The following is a 17,577-nucleotide window of genomic DNA, read 5'->3' as shown; positions in this document are numbered from 1 at the left end:
ACACAAGTGCAAAAAGTGGTTTTTCAACACTAACACAGGTGCGAAAAGTGGTTTTTCAACACTAACACAAGTGCGAAAAGTGGTTTTTCAACACTGACACAAGTGCGAAAAGTGTTTTTTCCACACTAATACAAGTGCAAAAGTGGTTTACTGCACCAACACAAGTGTGAAAAGTGGTTTTTCAACACTAACACAAGTCTGAAAAGTGGTTTTTCAACACTATCACAAGTGCAAAAAGCGTTTTTTCAACACTAATACAAGTGCAAAAGTGGTTTCCTGCACCAACACAAGTGCGAAAAGTGGTTTTTCAACACTAACACAAGTGCGAAAAGTGGTTTTTCAACACTAACACAAGTCCGAAAAGTGGTTTTTCAACACTAACACAAGTGCGAAAAGTGGTTTTTCAACACTAACACAAGTGCGAAAAGTGGTTTTTCAACACTAACACAAGAGCGAAAAGCGTTTTTTCCACACTAATACAAGTGCAAAAGTGGTTTCCTGCACCAACACAAGTGTGAAAAGTGGTTTTTCAACACTAACACAAGTGCGAAAAGTGGTTTTTCAACACTAACACAAGTGCGAAAAGTGTTTTTTCCACACTAATACAAGTGCAAAAGTGGTTTCCTGCACCAACACAAGTGCAAAAAGTGGTTTTTCAACACTAACACAAGTGCGAAAAGTGGTTTTTCAACACTAACACAAGTGCGAAAAGTGGTTTTTCAACACTGACACAAGTGCGAAAAGTGTTTTTTCCACACTAATACAAGTGCAAAAGTGGTTTACTGCACCAACACAAGTGTGAAAAGTGGTTTTTCAACACTAATACAAGTCCGAAAAGTGGTTTTTCAACACTATCACAAGTGCAAAAAGCGTTTTTTCAACACTAATACAAGTGCAAAAGTGGTTTCCTGCACCAACACAAGTGCGAAAAGTGGTTTTTCAACACTAACACAAGTGCGAAAAGTGGTTTTTCAACACTAACACAAGTGCGAAAAGTGGTTTTTCAACACTAACACAAGAGCAAAAAGCGTTTTTTCCACACTAATACAAGTGCAAAAGTGGTTTCCTGCACCAACACAAGTGCGAAAAGTGGTTTTTCAACACTAACACAAGTGCGAAAAGTGGTTTTTCAACACTAACACAAGTGCGAAAAGTGTTTTTTCCACAGTAATACAAGTGCAAAAGTGGTTTCCTGCACAAACACAAGTGCAAAAAGTGGTTTTTCAACACTAACACAAGTGCGAAAAGTGGTTTTTCAACACTAACACAAGTGCGAAAAGTGGTTTTTCAACACTAACACAAGTGCGAAAAGTGGGTTTTCAACACTGACACAAGTGCGAAAAGTGTTTTTTCCACACTAATACAAGTGCAAAAGTGGTTTACTGCACCAACACAAGTGTGAAAAGTGGTTTTTCAACACTAACACAAGTCCGAAAAGTGGTTTTTCAACACTAACACAAGTGCGAAAAGTGGTTTTTCAACCCTAACACAAGTGCGAAAAGTGGTTTTTCAACACTAACACAAGAGCGAAAAGTGGTTTTTCAACACCAACACAAGTGCGAAAAGTGGTTTTTCCACACTAATACAAGTGCAAAAGTGGTTTCCTGCACCAACACAAGTGCGAAAAGTGGTTTTTCAACACTAACACAAGTGCGAAAAGTGGTTTTTCAACACTAACACAAGTGCGAAAAGTGGTTTTCAACACAGGCACAAGTGCGATAAGTGGTTTTGCAACACCAAGACATTTGCGAATTGTGGTTTTCAACACCAGCACAAGTGCAAAAAGTGAATATGCAACACTAACACAAGCGCGAAAAGTGTTTTTTCCACACTAATACAAGTGCAAAAGTGGTTTCCTGCACCAACACAAGTGCGAAAAGTGGTTTTTCAACACTAACACAAGTGCGAAAAGTGGTTTTTCAACACTAACACAAGTGCGAAAAGTGGTTTTTCCACACTAATACAAGTGCAAAAGTGGTTTCCTGCACCAACACAAGTGCGAAAAGTGGTTTTCAACACTAACACAAGTGCAAAAAGTGGTTTTTCAACACTAACACAAGTGCGAAAAGTGTTTTTTCCACACTAATACAAGTGCAAAAGTGGTTTCCTGCACCAACACAAGTGCGAAAAGTGGTTTTTCAACACTAACACAAGTGCGAAAAGTGGTTTTTCAACACTAACACAAGTGCGAAAAGTGGTTTTTCAACACTATCACAAGTGCAAAAAGCGTTTTTTCAACACTAATACAAGTGCAAAAGTGGTTTCCTGCACCAACACAAGTGCGAAAAGTGGTTTTTCAACACTAACACAAGTGCGAAAAGTGGTTTTTCAACACTAACACAAGTGCGAAAAGTGGTTTTCCACACTAATACAAGTGCAAAAGTGGTTTTCTGCACCAACACAAGTGCGAAAAGTGGTTTTTCAACACTAACACAAGTGCGAAAAGTGGTTTTTCAACACCAACACAAGTGCGAAAAGTGGTTTTTCAACACTAACACAAGAGCGAAAAGTGTTTTTCTGCACCAACACAAGTGCGAAAAGTGGTTTTTCAACACTAACACAAGTGCGAAAAGTGGTTTTTCAACACTAACACAAGTGCGAAAAGTGGTTTTTCAACACTAACACAAGTGCAAAAAGTGGTTTTTCAACACTATCACAAGTGCAAAAAGTGGTTTTTCAACACTATCACAAGTGCAAAAAGCGTTTTTTCAACACTAATACAAGTGCAAAAGTGGTTTCCTGCACCAACACAAGTGCGAAAAGTGGTTTTTCAACACTAACACAAGTGCGAAAAGTGGTTTTTCAACACTAACACAAGTGCGAAAAGTGGTTTTTCCACACTAATACAAGTGCAATAGTGGTTTCCTGCACCAACACAAGTGCGAAAAGTGGTTTTTCAACACTAATACAAGTGCGAAAAGTGGTTTTTCAACACTAACACAAGTGCGAAAAGTGGTTTTTCAACACTAACACAAGAGCGAAAAGCGTTTTTTCCACACTAATACAAGTGCAAAAGTGGTTTACTGCACCAACACAAGTGCGAAAAGTGGTTTTTCAACACTAACACAAGTGCGAAAAGTGGTTTTTCAACACTAACACAAGTGCGAAAAGTGTTTTTTCCACACTAATACAAGTGCAAAAGTGGTTTCCTGCACCAACACAAGTGCAAAAAGTGGTTTTTCAACACTAACACAAGTGCGAAAAGTGGTTTTTCAACACTGACACAAGTGCGAAAAGTGTTTTTTCCACACTAATACAAGTGCAAAAGTGGTTTACTGCACCAACACAAGTGTGAAAAGTGGTTTTTCAACACTAACACAAGTCCGAAAAGTGGTTTTTCAACACTATCACAAGTGCAAAAAGCGTTTTTTCAACACTAATACAAGTGCAAATGTGGTTTCCTGCACCAACACAAGTGCGAAAAGTGGTTTTTCAACACTAACACAAGTGCGAAAAGTGGTTTTTCAACACTAACACAAGTGCGAAAAGTGTTTTTTCAACACTAACACAAGAGCGAAAAGCGTTTTTTCCACACTAATACAAGTGCAAAAGTGGTTTCCTGCACCAACACAAGTGCGAAAAGTGGTTTTTCAACACTAACACAAGTGCGAAAAGTGGTTTTTCAACACTAACACAAGTGCGAAAAGTGTTTTTTCCACACTAATACAAGTGCAAAAGTGGTTTCCTGCAACAACACAAGTGCAAAAAGTGGTTTTTCAACACTAACACAAGTGCGAAAAGTGGTTTTTCAACACTAACACAAGTGCGAAAAGTGGGTTTTCAACACTGACACAAGTGCGAAAAGTGTTTTTTCCACACTAATACAAGTGCAAAAGTGGTTTACTGCACCAACACAAGTGTGAAAAGTGGTTTTTCAACACTAACACAAGTCCGAAAAGTGGTTTTTCAACACTAACACAAGTGCGAAAAGTGGTTTTTCAACCCTAACACAAGTGCGAAAAGTGGTTTTTCAACACTAACACAAGAGCGAAAAGCGTTTTTTCCACACTAATACAAGTGCAAAAGTGGTTTCCTGCACCAACACAAGTGCGAAAAGTGGTTTTTCAACACTAACACAAGTGCGAAAAGTGGTTTTTCAACACTAACACAAGTGCGAAAAGTGGTTTTTCAACACTAACACAAGTGCGAAAAGTGGTTTTTCAACACTAACACAAGAGCGAAAAGCGTTTTTTCCACACTAATACAAGTGCAAAAGTGGTTCCCTGCACCAACACAAGTGCGAAAAGTGGTTTTTCAACACTAACACAAGTGCGAAAAGTGGTTTTTCAACACTAACACAAGTGCGAAAAGTGTTTTTTCCACACTAATACAAGTGCAAAAGTGGTTTCCTGCACCAACACAAGTGCGAAAAGTGGTTTTTCAACACTAACACAAGTGCGAAAAGTGGTTTTTCAACACTAACACAAGTGCGAAAAGTGTTTTTTCCACAGTAATACAAGTGCAAAAGTGGTTTCCTGCACAAACACAAGTGCAAAAAGTGGTTTTTCAACACTAACACAAGTGCGAAAAGTGGTTTTTCAACACTAACACAAGTGCGAAAAGTGGTTTTTCAACACTAACACAAGTGCGAAAAGTGGGTTTTCAACACTGACACAAGTGCGAAAAGTGTTTTTTCCACACTAATACAAGTGCAAAAGTGGTTTACTGCACCAACACAAGTGTGAAAAGTGGTTTTTCAACACTAACACAAGTCCGAAAAGTGGTTTTTCAACACTAACACAAGTGCGAAAAGTGGTTTTTCAACCCTAACACAAGTGCGAAAAGTGGTTTTTCAACACTAACACAAGAGCGAAAAGTGGTTTTTCAACACCAACACAAGTGCGAAAAGTGGTTTTTCCACACTAATACAAGTGCAAAAGTGGTTTCCTGCACCAACACAAGTGCGAAAAGTGGTTTTTCAACACTAACACAAGTGCGAAAAGTGGTTTTTCAACACTAACACAAGTGCGAAAAGTGGTTTTCAACACAGGCACAAGTGCGATAAGTGGTTTTGCAACACCAAGACATTTGCGAATTGTGGTTTTCAACACCAGCACAAGTGCAAAAAGTGAATATGCAACACTAACACAAGCGCGAAAAGTGTTTTTTCCACACTAATACAAGTGCAAAAGTGGTTTCCTGCACCAACACAAGTGCGAAAAGTGGTTTTTCAACACTAACACAAGTGCGAAAAGTGGTTTTTCAACACTAACACAAGTGCGAAAAGTGGTTTTTCCACGCTAATACAAGTGCAAAAGTGGTTTCCTGCACCAACACAAGTGCGAAAAGTGGTTTTCAACACTAACACAAGTGCAAAAAGTGGTTTTTCAACACTAACACAAGTGCGAAAAGTGTTTTTTCCACACTAATACAAGTGCAAAAGTGGTTTCCTGCACCAACACAAGTGCGAAAAGTGGTTTTTCAACACTAACACAAGTGCGAAAAGTGGTTTTTCAACACTAACACAAGTGCGAAAAGTGGTTTTTCAACACTATCACAAGTGCAAAAAGCGTTTTTTCAACACTAATACAAGTGCAAAAGTGGTTTCCTGCACCAACACAAGTGCGAAAAGTGGTTTTTCAACACTAACACAAGTGCGAAAAGTGGTTTTTCAACACTAACACAAGTGCGAAAAGTGGTTTTCCACACTAATACAAGTGCAAAAGTGGTTTTCTGCACCAACACAAGTGCGAAAAGTGGTTTTTCAACACTAACACAAGTGCGAAAAGTGGTTTTTCAACACCAACACAAGTGCGAAAAGTGGTTTTTCAACACTAACACAAGAGCGAAAAGTGTTTTTCTGCACCAACACAAGTGCGAAAAGTGGTTTTTCAACACTAACACAAGTGCGAAAAGTGGTTTTTCAACACTAACACAAGTGCGAAAAGTGGTTTTTCAACACTAACACAAGTGCAAAAAGTGGTTTTTCAACACTATCACAAGTGCAAAAAGTGGTTTTTCAACACTATCACAAGTGCAAAAAGCGTTTTTTCAACACTAATACAAGTGCAAAAGTGGTTTCCTGCACCAACACAAGTGCGAAAAGTGGTTTTTCAACACTAACACAAGTGCGAAAAGTGGTTTTTCAACACTAACACAAGTGCGAAAAGTGGTTTTTCCACACTAATACAAGTGCAATAGTGGTTTCCTGCACCAACACAAGTGCGAAAAGTGGTTTTTCAACACTAATACAAGTGCGAAAAGTGGTTTTTCAACACTAACACAAGTGCGAAAAGTGGTTTTTCAACACTAACACAAGAGCGAAAAGCGTTTTTTCCACACTAATACAAGTGCAAAAGTGGTTTACTGCACCAACACAAGTGCGAAAAGTGGTTTTTCAACACTAACACAAGTGCGAAAAGTGGTTTTTCAACACTAACACAAGTGCGAAAAGTGTTTTTTCCACACTAATACAAGTGCAAAAGTGGTTTCCTGCACCAACACAAGTGCAAAAAGTGGTTTTTCAACACTAACACAAGTGCGAAAAGTGGTTTTTCAACACTGACACAAGTGCGAAAAGTGTTTTTTCCACACTAATACAAGTGCAAAAGTGGTTTAATGCACCAACACAAGTGTGAAAAGTGGTTTTTCAACACTAACACAAGTCCGAAAAGTGGTTTTTCAACACTATCACAAGTGCAAAAAGCGTTTTTTCAACACTAATACAAGTGCAAATGTGGTTTCCTGCACCAACACAAGTGCGAAAAGTGGTTTTTCAACACTAACACAAGTGCGAAAAGTGGTTTTTCAACACTAACACAAGTGCGAAAAGTGTTTTTTCAACACTAACACAAGAGCGAAAAGCGTTTTTTCCACACTAATACAAGTGCAAAAGTGGTTTCCTGCACCAACACAAGTGCGAAAAGTGGTTTTTCAACACTAACACAAGTGCGAAAAGTGGTTTTTCAACACTAACACAAGTGCGAAAAGTGTTTTTTCCACACTAATACAAGTGCAAAAGTGGTTTCCTGCAACAACACAAGTGCAAAAAGTGGTTTTTCAACACTAACACAAGTGCGAAAAGTGGTTTTTCAACACTAACACAAGTGCGAAAAGTGGGTTTTCAACACTGACACAAGTGCGAAAAGTGTTTTTTCCACACTAATACAAGTGCAAAAGTGGTTTACTGCACCAACACAAGTGTGAAAAGTGGTTTTTCAACACTAACACAAGTCCGAAAAGTGGTTTTTCAACACTAACACAAGTGCGAAAAGTGGTTTTTCAACCCTAACACAAGTGCGAAAAGTGGTTTTTCAACACTAACACAAGAGCGAAAAGCGTTTTTTCCACACTAATACAAGTGCAAAAGTGGTTTCCTGCACCAACACAAGTGCGAAAAGTGGTTTTTCAACACTAACACAAGTGCGAAAAGTGGTTTTTTAACACTAACACAAGTGCGAAAAGTGGTTTTTCAACACTAACACAAGTGCGAAAAGTGGTTTTTCAACACTAACACAAGAGCGAAAAGCGTTTTTTCCACACTAATACAAGTGCAAAAGTGGTTCCCTGCACCAACACAAGTGCGAAAAGTGGTTTTTCAACACTAACACAAGTGCGAAAAGTGGTTTTTCAACACTAACACAAGTGCGAAAAGTGTTTTTTCCACACTAATACAAGTGCAAAAGTGGTTTCCTGCACCAACACAAGTGCAAAAAGTGGTTTTTCAACACTAACACAGGTGCGAAAAGTGGTTTTTCAACACTAACACAAGTGCGAAAAGTGGTTTTTCAACACTGACACAAGTGCGAAAAGTGTTTTTTCCACACTAATACAAGTGCAAAAGTGGTTTACTGCACCAACACAAGTGTGAAAAGTGGTTTTTCAACACTAACACAAGTCCGAAAAGTGGTTTTTCAACACTATCACAAGTGCAAAAAGCGTTTTTTCAACACTAATACAAGTGCAAAAGTGGTTTCCTGCACCAACACAAGTGCGAAAAGTGGTTTTTCAACACTAACACAAGTGCGAAAAGTGGTTTTTCAACACTAACACAAGTGCGAAAAGTGGTTTTTCAACACTAACACAAGAGCAAAAAGCGTTTTTTCCACACTAATACAAGTGCAAAAGTGGTTTCCTGCACCAACACAAGTGCGAAAAGTGGTTTTTCAACACTAACACAAGTGCGAAAAGTGGTTTTTCAACACTAACACAAGTGCGAAAAGTGTTTTTTCCACAGTAATACAAGTGCAAAAGTGGTTTCCTGCACAAACACAAGTGCAAAAAGTGGTTTTTCAACACTAACACAAGTGCGAAAAGTGGTTTTTCAACACTAACACAAGTGCGAAAAGTGTTTTTTCCACACTAATACAAGTGCAAAAGTGGTTTCCTGCACCAACACAAGTGCAAAAAGTGGTTTTTCAACACTAACACAAGTGCGAAAAGTGGTTTTTCAACACTAACACAAGTGCGAAAAGTGGTTTTTCAACACTGACACAAGTGCGAAAAGTGTTTTTTCCACACTAATACAAGTGCAAAAGTGGTTTACTGCACCAACACAAGTGTGAAAAGTGGTTTTTCAACACTAACACAAGTCCGAAAAGTGGTTTTTCAACACTATCACAAGTGCAAAAAGCGTTTTTTCAACACTAATACAAGTGCAAAAGTGGTTTCCTGCACCAACACAAGTGCGAAAAGTGGTTTTTCAACACTAACACAAGTGCGAAAAGTGGTTTTTCAACACTAACACAAGTGCGAAAAGTGGTTTTTCAACACTAACACAAGAGCAAAAAGCGTTTTTTCCACACTAATACAAGTGCAAAAGTGGTTTCCTGCACCAACACAAGTGCGAAAAGTGGTTTTTCAACACTAACACAAGTGCGAAAAGTGGTTTTTCAACACTAACACAAGTGCGAAAAGTGTTTTTTCCACAGTAATACAAGTGCAAAAGTGGTTTCCTGCACAAACACAAGTGCAAAAAGTGGTTTTTCAACACTAACACAAGTGCGAAAAGTGGTTTTTCAACACTAACACAAGTGCGAAAAGTGGTTTTTCAACACTAACACAAGTGCGAAAAGTGGGTTTTCAACACTGACACAAGTGCGAAAAGTGTTTTTTCCACACTAATACAAGTGCAAAAGTGGTTTACTGCACCAACACAAGTGTGAAAAGTGGTTTTTCAACACTAACACAAGTCCGAAAAGTGGTTTTTCAACACTAACACAAGTGCGAAAAGTGGTTTTTCAACCCTAACACAAGTGCGAAAAGTGGTTTTTCAACACTAACACAAGAGCGAAAAGTGGTTTTTCAACACTAACACAAGTGCGAAAAGTGGTTTTTCCACACTAATACAAGTGCAAAAGTGGTTTCCTGCACCAACACAAGTGCGAAAAGTGGTTTTTCAACACTAACACAAGTGCGAAAAGTGGTTTTTCAACACTAACACAAGTGCGAAAAGTGGTTTTCAACACAGGCACAAGTGCGATAAGTGGTTTTGCAACACCAAGACATTTGCGAATTGTGGTTTTCAACACCAGCACAAGTGCAAAAAGTGAATATGCAACACTAACACAAGCGCGAAAAGTGTTTTTTCCACACTAATACAAGTGCAAAAGTGGTTTCCTGCACCAACACAAGTGCGAAAAGTGGTTTTTCAACACTAACACAAGTGCGAAAAGTGGTTTTTCAACACTAACACAAGTGCGAAAAGTGGTTTTTCCACACTAATACAAGTGCAAAAGTGGTTTCCTGCACCAACACAAGTGCGAAAAGTGGTTTTTCAACACTAACACAAGTGCAAAAAGTGGTTTTTCAACACTAACACAAGTGCGAAAAGTGTTTTTTCCACACTAATACAAGTGCAAAAGTGGTTTCCTGCACCAACACAAGTGCGAAAAGTGGTTTTTCAACACTAACACAAGTGCGAAAAGTGGTTTTTCAACACTAACACAAGTGCGAAAAGTGGTTTTTCAACACTATCACAAGTGCAAAAAGCGTTTTTTCAACACTAATACAAGTGCAAAAGTGGTTTCCTGCACCAACACAAGTGCGAAAAGTGGTTTTTCAACACTAACACAAGTGCGAAAAGTGGTTTTTCAACACTAACACAAGTGCGAAAAGTGGTTTTCCACACTAATACAAGTGCAAAAGTGGTTTTCTGCACCAACACAAGTGCGAAAAGTGGTTTTTCAACACTAACACAAGTGCGAAAAGTGGTTTTTCAACACTAACACAAGTGCGAAAAGTGGTTTTTCAACACTAACACAAGAGCGAAAAGTGTTTTTCTGCACCAACACAAGTGCGAAAAGTGGTTTTTCAACACTAACACAAGTGCGAAAAGTGGTTTTTCAACACTAACACAAGTGCGAAAAGTGGTTTTTCAACACTAACACAAGTGCAAAAAGTGGTTTTTCAACACTATCACAAGTGCAAAAAGTGGTTTTTCAACACTATCACAAGTGCAAAAAGCGTTTTTTCAACACTAATACAAGTGCAAAAGTGGTTTCCTGCACCAACACAAGTGCGAAAAGTGGTTTTTCAACACTAACACAAGTGCGAAAAGTGGTTTTTCAACACTAACACAAGTGCGAAAAGTGGTTTTTCCACACTAATACAAGTGCAATAGTGGTTTCCTGCACCAACACAAGTGCGAAAAGTGGTTTTTCAACACTAATACAAGTGCGAAAAGTGGTTTTTCAACACTAACACAAGTGCGAAAAGTGGTTTTTCAACACTAACACAAGAGCGAAAAGCGTTTTTTCCACACTAATACAAGTGCAAAAGTGGTTTACTGCACCAACACAAGTGCGAAAAGTGGTTTTTCAACACTAACACAAGTGCGAAAAGTGGTTTTTCAACACTAACACAAGTGCGAAAAGTGTTTTTTCCACACTAATACAAGTGCAAAAGTGGTTTCCTGCACCAACACAAGTGCAAAAAGTGGTTTTTCAACACTAACACAAGTGCGAAAAGTGGTTTTTCAACACTGACACAAGTGCGAAAAGTGTTTTTTGCACACTAATACAAGTGCAAAAGTGGTTTACTGCACCAACACAAGTGTGAAAAGTGGTTTTTCAACACTAACACAAGTCCGAAAAGTGGTTTTTCAACACTATCACAAGTGCAAAAAGCGTTTTTTCAACACTAATACAAGTGCAAAAGTGGTTTCCTGCACCAACACAAGTGCGAAAAGTGGTTTTTCAACACTAACACAAGTGCGAAAAGTGGTTTTTCAACACTAACACAAGTGCGAAAAGTGTTTTTTCAACACTAACACACGAGCGAAAAGCGTTTTTTCCACACTAATACAAGTGCAAAAGTGGTTTCCTGCACCAACACAAGTGCGAAAAGTGGTTTTTCAACACTAACACAAGTGCGAAAAGTGGTTTTTCAACACTAACACAAGTGCGAAAAGTGTTTTTTCCACACTAATACAAGTGCAAAAGTGGTTTCCTGCAACAACACAAGTGCAAAAAGTGGTTTTTCAACACTAACACAAGTGCGAAAAGTGGTTTTTCAACACTAACACAAGTGCGAAAAGTGGGTTTTCAACACTGACACAAGTGCGAAAAGTGTTTTTTCCACACTAATACAAGTGCAAAAGTGGTTTACTGCACCAACACAAGTGTGAAAAGTGGTTTTTCAACACTAACACAAGTCCGAAAAGTGGTTTTTCAACACTAACACAAGTGCGAAAAGTGGTTTTTCAACCCTAACACAAGTGCGAAAAGTGGTTTTTCAACACTAACACAAGAGCGAAAAGCGTTTTTTCCACACTAATACAAGTGCAAAAGTGGTTTCCTGCACCAACACAAGTGCGAAAAGTGGTTTTTCAACACTAACACAAGTGCGAAAAGTGGTTTTTCAACACTAACACAAGTGCGAAAAGTGTTTTTTCCACACTAATACAAGTGCAAAAGTGGTTTCCTGCACCAACACAAGTGCGAAAAGTGGTTTTTCAACACTAACACAAGTGCGAAAAGTGGTTTTTCAACACTAACACAAGTGCGAAAAGTGTGTTTTTTCCACAGTAATACAAGTGCAAAAGTGGTTTCCTGCACAAACACAAGTGCAAAAAGTGGTTTTTCAACACTAACACAAGTGCGAAAAGTGGTTTTTCAACACTAACACAAGTGCGAAAAGTGGTTTTTCAACACTAACACAAGTGCGAAAAGTGGGTTTTCAACACTGACACAAGTGCGAAAAGTGTTTTTTCCACACTAATACAAGTGCAAAAGTGGTTTACTGCACCAACACAAGTGTGAAAAGTGGTTTTTCAACACTAACACAAGTCCGAAAAGTGGTTTTTCAACACTAACACAAGTGCAAAAAAGTGGTTTTTCAACCCTAACACAAGTGCGAAAAGTGGTTTTTCAACACTAACACAAGAGCGAAAAGTGGTTTTTCAACACCAACACAAGTGCGAAAAGTGGTTTTTTCCACACTAATACAAGTGCAAAAGTGGTTTCCTGCACCAACACAAGTGCGAAAAGTGGTTTTTCAACACTAACACAAGTGCGAAAAGTGGTTTTTCAACACTAACACAAGTGCGAAAAGTGGTTTTCAACACAGGCACAAGTGCGATAAGTGGTTTTGCAACACCAAGACATTTGCGAATTGTGGTTTTCAACACCAGCACAAGTGCAAAAAGTGAATATGCAACACTAACACAAGCGCGAAAAGTGTTTTTTCCACACTAATACAAGTGCAAAAGTGGTTTCCTGCACCAACACAAGTGCGAAAAGTGGTTTTTCAACACTAACACAAGTGCGAAAAGTGGTTTTTCAACACTAACACAAGTGCGAAAAGTGGTTTTTTCCACGCTAATACAAGTGCAAAAGTGGTTTCCTGCACCAACACAAGTGCGAAAAGTGGTTTTCAACACTAACACAAGTGCAAAAAGTGGTTTTTCAACACTAACACAAGTGCGAAAAGTGTTTTTTCCACACTAATACAAGTGCAAAAGTGGTTTCCTGCACCAACACAAGTGCGAAAAGTGGTTTTTCAACACTAACACAAGTGCGAAAAGTGGTTTTTCAACACTAACACAAGTGCGAAAAGTGGTTTTTCAACACTATCACAAGTGCAAAAAGCGTTTTTTCAACACTAATACAAGTGCAAAAGTGGTTTCCTGCACCAACAGCAAGTGCGAAAAGTGGTTTTTCAACACTAACACAAGTGCGAAAAGTGGTTTTTCAACACTAACACAAGTGCGAAAAGTGGTTTTCCACACTAATACAAGTGCAAAAGTGGTTTTCTGCACCAACACAAGTGCGAAAAGTGGTTTTTCAACACTAACACAAGTGCGAAAAGTGGTTTTTCAACACCAACACAAGTGCGAAAAGTGGTTTTTCAACACTAACACAAGAGCGAAAAGTGTTTTTCTGCACCAACACAAGTGCGAAAAGTGGTTTTTCAACACTAACACAAGTGCGAAAAGTGGTTTTTCAACACTAACACAAGTGCGAAAAGTGGTTTTTCAACACTAACACAAGTGCAAAAAGTGGTTTTTCAACACTATCACAACGTGCAAAAAGTGGTTTTTCAACACTATCACAAGTGCAAAAAGCGTTTTTTCAACACTAATACAAGTGCAAAAGTGGTTTCTTGCACCAACACAAGTGCGAAAAGTGGTTTTTCAACACTAACACAAGTGCGAAAAGTGGTTTTTCAACACTAACACAAGTGCGAAAAGTGCGTTTTTCCACACTAATACAAGTGCAATAGTGGTTTCCTGCACCAACACAAGTGCGAAAAGTGGTTTTTCAACACTAATACAAGTGCGAAAAGTGGCTTTTTCAACACTAACACAAGTGCGAAAAGTGGTTTTTTCAACACTAACACAAGAGCGAAAAGCGTTTTTTTCCACACTAATACAAGTGCAAAATTGGTTTACTGCACCAACACAAGTGCGAAAAGTGGTTTTTCAACACTAACACAAGTGCGAAAAGTGGTTTTTTTCAACACTAACACAAGTGCGAAAAGTGTTTTTTCCACACTAATACAAGTGCAAAAAGTGGTTCTCCTGCACCAACACAAGTGCAAAAAGTGGTTTTTCAACACTAACACAAGTGCGAAAAGTGGTTTTTCAACACTGACACAAGTGCGAAAAGTGTTTTTTCCACACTAATACAAGTGCAAAAGTGGTTTACTGCACCAACACAAGTGTGAAAAGTGGTTTTTTCAACACTAACACAAGTCCGAAAAGTGGTTTTTCAACACTATCACAAGTGCAAAAAGCGTTTTTTTCAACACTAATACAAGTGCAAATGTGGTTTCCTGCACCAACACAAGTGCGAAAAGTGGTTTTTCAACACTAACACAAGTGCGAAAAGTGGTTTTTCAACACTAACACAAGTGCGAAAAGTGTTTTTTCAACACTAACACAAGAGCGAAAAGCGTTTTTTCCACACTAATACAAGTGCAAAAGTGGTTTCCTGCACCAACACAAGTGCGAAAAGTGGTTTTTCAACACTAACACAAGTGCGAAAAGTGGTTTTTCAACACTAACACAAGTGCGAAAAGTGTTTTTTCCACACTAATACAAGTGCAAAAGTGGTTTCCTGCAACAACACAAGTGCAAAAAGTGGTTTTTCAACACTAACACAAGTGCGAAAAGTGGTTTTTCAACACTAACACAAGTGCGAAAAGTGGGTTTTCAACACTGACACAAGTGCGAAAAGTGTTTTTTCCACACTAATACAAGTGCAAAAGTGGTTTACTGCACCAACACAAGTGTGAAAAGTGGTTTTTCAACACTAACACAAGTCCGAAAAGTGGTTTTTCAACACTAACACAAGTGCGAAAAGTGGTTTTTTCAACCCTAACACAAGTGCGAAAAGTGGTTTTTCAACACTAACACAAGAGCGAAAAGCGTTTTTCCACACTAATACAAGTGCAAAAGTGGTTTCCTGCACCAACACAAGTGCGAAAAGTGGTTTTTCAACACTAACACAAGTGCGAAAAGTGGTTTTTCAACACTAACACAAGTGCGAAAAAGTGGTTTTTCAACACTAACACAAGTGCGAAAAGTGGTTTTTTCAACACTAACACAAGAGCGAAAAGCGTTTTTTCCACACTAATACAAGTGCAAAAGTGGTTCCCTGCACCAACACAAGTGCGAAAAGTGGTTTTTCAACACTAACACAAGTGCGAAAAGTGGTTTTTCAACACTAACACAAGTGCGAAAAGTGTTTTTTCTCACACTAATACAAGTGCAAAAGTGGTTTCCTGCACCAACACAAGTGCAAAAAGTGGTTTTTCAACACTAACACAGGTGCGAAAAGTGGTTTTTCAACACTAACACAAGTGCGAAAAGTGGTTTTTTCAACACTGACACAAGTGCCGAAAAGTGTTTTTTCCACACTAATACAAGTGCAAAAGTGGTTTACTGCACCAACACAAGTGTGAAAAGTGGTTTTTCAACACTAACACAAGTCCGAAAAGTGGTTTTTCAACACTATCACAAGTGCAAAAAGCGTTTTTTCACACTAATACAAGTGCAAAAGTGGTTTCCTGCACCAACACAAGTGCGAAAAGTGGTTTTTCAACACTAACACAAGTGCGAAAAGTGGTTTTTCAACACTAACACAAGTGCGAAAAGTGGTTTTTCAACACTAACACAAGAGCAAAAAGCGTTTTTTCCACACTAATACAAGTGCAAAAGTGGTTTCCTGCACCAACACAAGTGCGAAAAGTGGTTTTTTCAACACTAACACAAGTGCGAAAAGTGGTTTTTCAACACTAAACACAAGTTGCGAAAAAGTGTTTTTTCCACAGTAATACAAGTGCAAAAGTGGTTTCCTGCACAAACACAAGTGCAAAAAGTGGTTTTTCAACACTAACACAAGTGCGAAAAGTGGGTTTTTCAACACTAACACAAGTGCGAAAAGTGTTTTTTCCACACTAATACAAGTGCAAAAGTGGTTTCCTGCACCAACACAAGTGCAAAAAGTGGTTTTTCAACACTAACACAAGTGCGAAAAAGTGGTTTTTCAACACTAACACAAGTGCGAAAAGTGGTTTTTTCAAACACTGACACAAGTGCGAAAAGTGTTTTTTCCACACTAATACAAGTGCAAAAAGTGGTTTACTGCACCAACACAGGTGTGAAAAGTGGTTTTTCAACACTAACACAAGTCCGAAAAGTGGTTTTTCAACACTATCACAAGTGCAAAAAGCGTTTTTTCAACACTAATACAAGTGAAAAAGTGGTTTCCTGCACCAACACAAGTGCGAAAAGTGGTTTTTCAACACTAACACAAGTGCGAAAAGTGGTTTTTCAACACTAACACAAGTGCGAAAAGTGGTTTTTCAACACTAACACAAGAGCAAAAAGAGCGTTTTTTCCACACTAATACAAGTGCAAAAGTGGTTTCCTGCACCAACACAAAGTGCGAAAAGTGGTTTTTCAACACTAACACAAGTGCGAAAAGTGGTTTTTTCAACACTAACACAAGTGCGAAAAGTGTTTTTTCCACAGTAATACAAGTGCAAAAGTGGTTTCCTGCACAAACACAAGTGCAAAAAGTGGTTTTTCAACACTAACACAAGTGCGAAAAGTGGTTTTTCAACACTAACACAAGTGCGAAAAGTGGTTTTTCAACACTAACACAAGTGCGAGAAAGTGGGTTTTCAACACTGACACAAGTGCGAAAAGTGTTTTTTCCACACTAATACAAGTGCAAAAGTGGTTTACTGCACCAACACAAGTGTGAAAAGTGGTTTTTCAACACTAACACAAGTCCGAAAAGTGGTTTTTCAACACTAACACAAGTGCGAAAAGTGGTTTTTTCAACCCTAACACAAGTGCGAAAAGTGGTTTTTCAACACTAACACAAGAGCGAAAAGTGGTTTTTCAACACTAACACAAGTGCGAAAAGTGGTTTTTCCACACTAAATACAAGTGCAAAAGTGGTTTCCTGCACCAACACAAGTGCGAAAAGTGGTTTTTCAACACTAACACAAGTGCGAAAAGTGGTTTTTCAACACTAACACAAGTGCGAAAAGTGGTTTTCAACACAGGCACAAGTGCGATAAGTGGTTTTGCAACACCAAGACATTTGCGAATTGTGGTTTTCAACACCAGCACAAGTGCAAAAAGTGAATATGCAACACTAACACAAGCGCGAAAAGTGTTTTTTTCCACACTAATACAAGTGCAAAAGTGTTCCTGCACCAACCAAGTGCGAAAAGTGCTTTCACACTAACACAAGTGCGAAAGTGGTTTTTCAACACTAACACAAGTGCGAAAAGTGGTTTTTCCACACTAATACAAGTGCGAAAAGTGGTTTTCCTGCACAACACAAGTGCGAAAAAGCTGGTTTTTTCAACACTAACACAAGCTGCGAAAAGTGTTTTTTCCACACTAATACAAGTGCAAAAGTGGTTTCCTGCACCAACACAAGTGCGAAAAGTGGTTTTTCAACACTAACACAAGTGCGAAAAGTGGTTTTTCAACACTAACACAAGTGCGAAAAGTGGTTTTTCAACACTATCACAAGTGCAAAAAGCGTTTTTTCAACACTAATACAAGTGCAAAAGTGGTTTCCTGCACCAACACAAGTGCGAAAAAGTGGTTTTTTCAACACTAACACAAAGTGCGAAAAAGTGGTTTTTCAACACTAACACAAGTGCGAAAGT

Source organism: Myxine glutinosa, chromosome 14 (assembly GCF_964187855.1).
Source record: "Myxine glutinosa chromosome 14, kmMyxGlut1.1, whole genome shotgun sequence".
In the NCBI taxonomy this organism is placed as follows: domain Eukaryota; kingdom Metazoa; phylum Chordata; class Myxini; order Myxiniformes; family Myxinidae; genus Myxine; species Myxine glutinosa.
The sequence above is the reverse complement of the archived record's forward strand: the minus strand, read 5'-3'. Positions refer to the sequence as shown.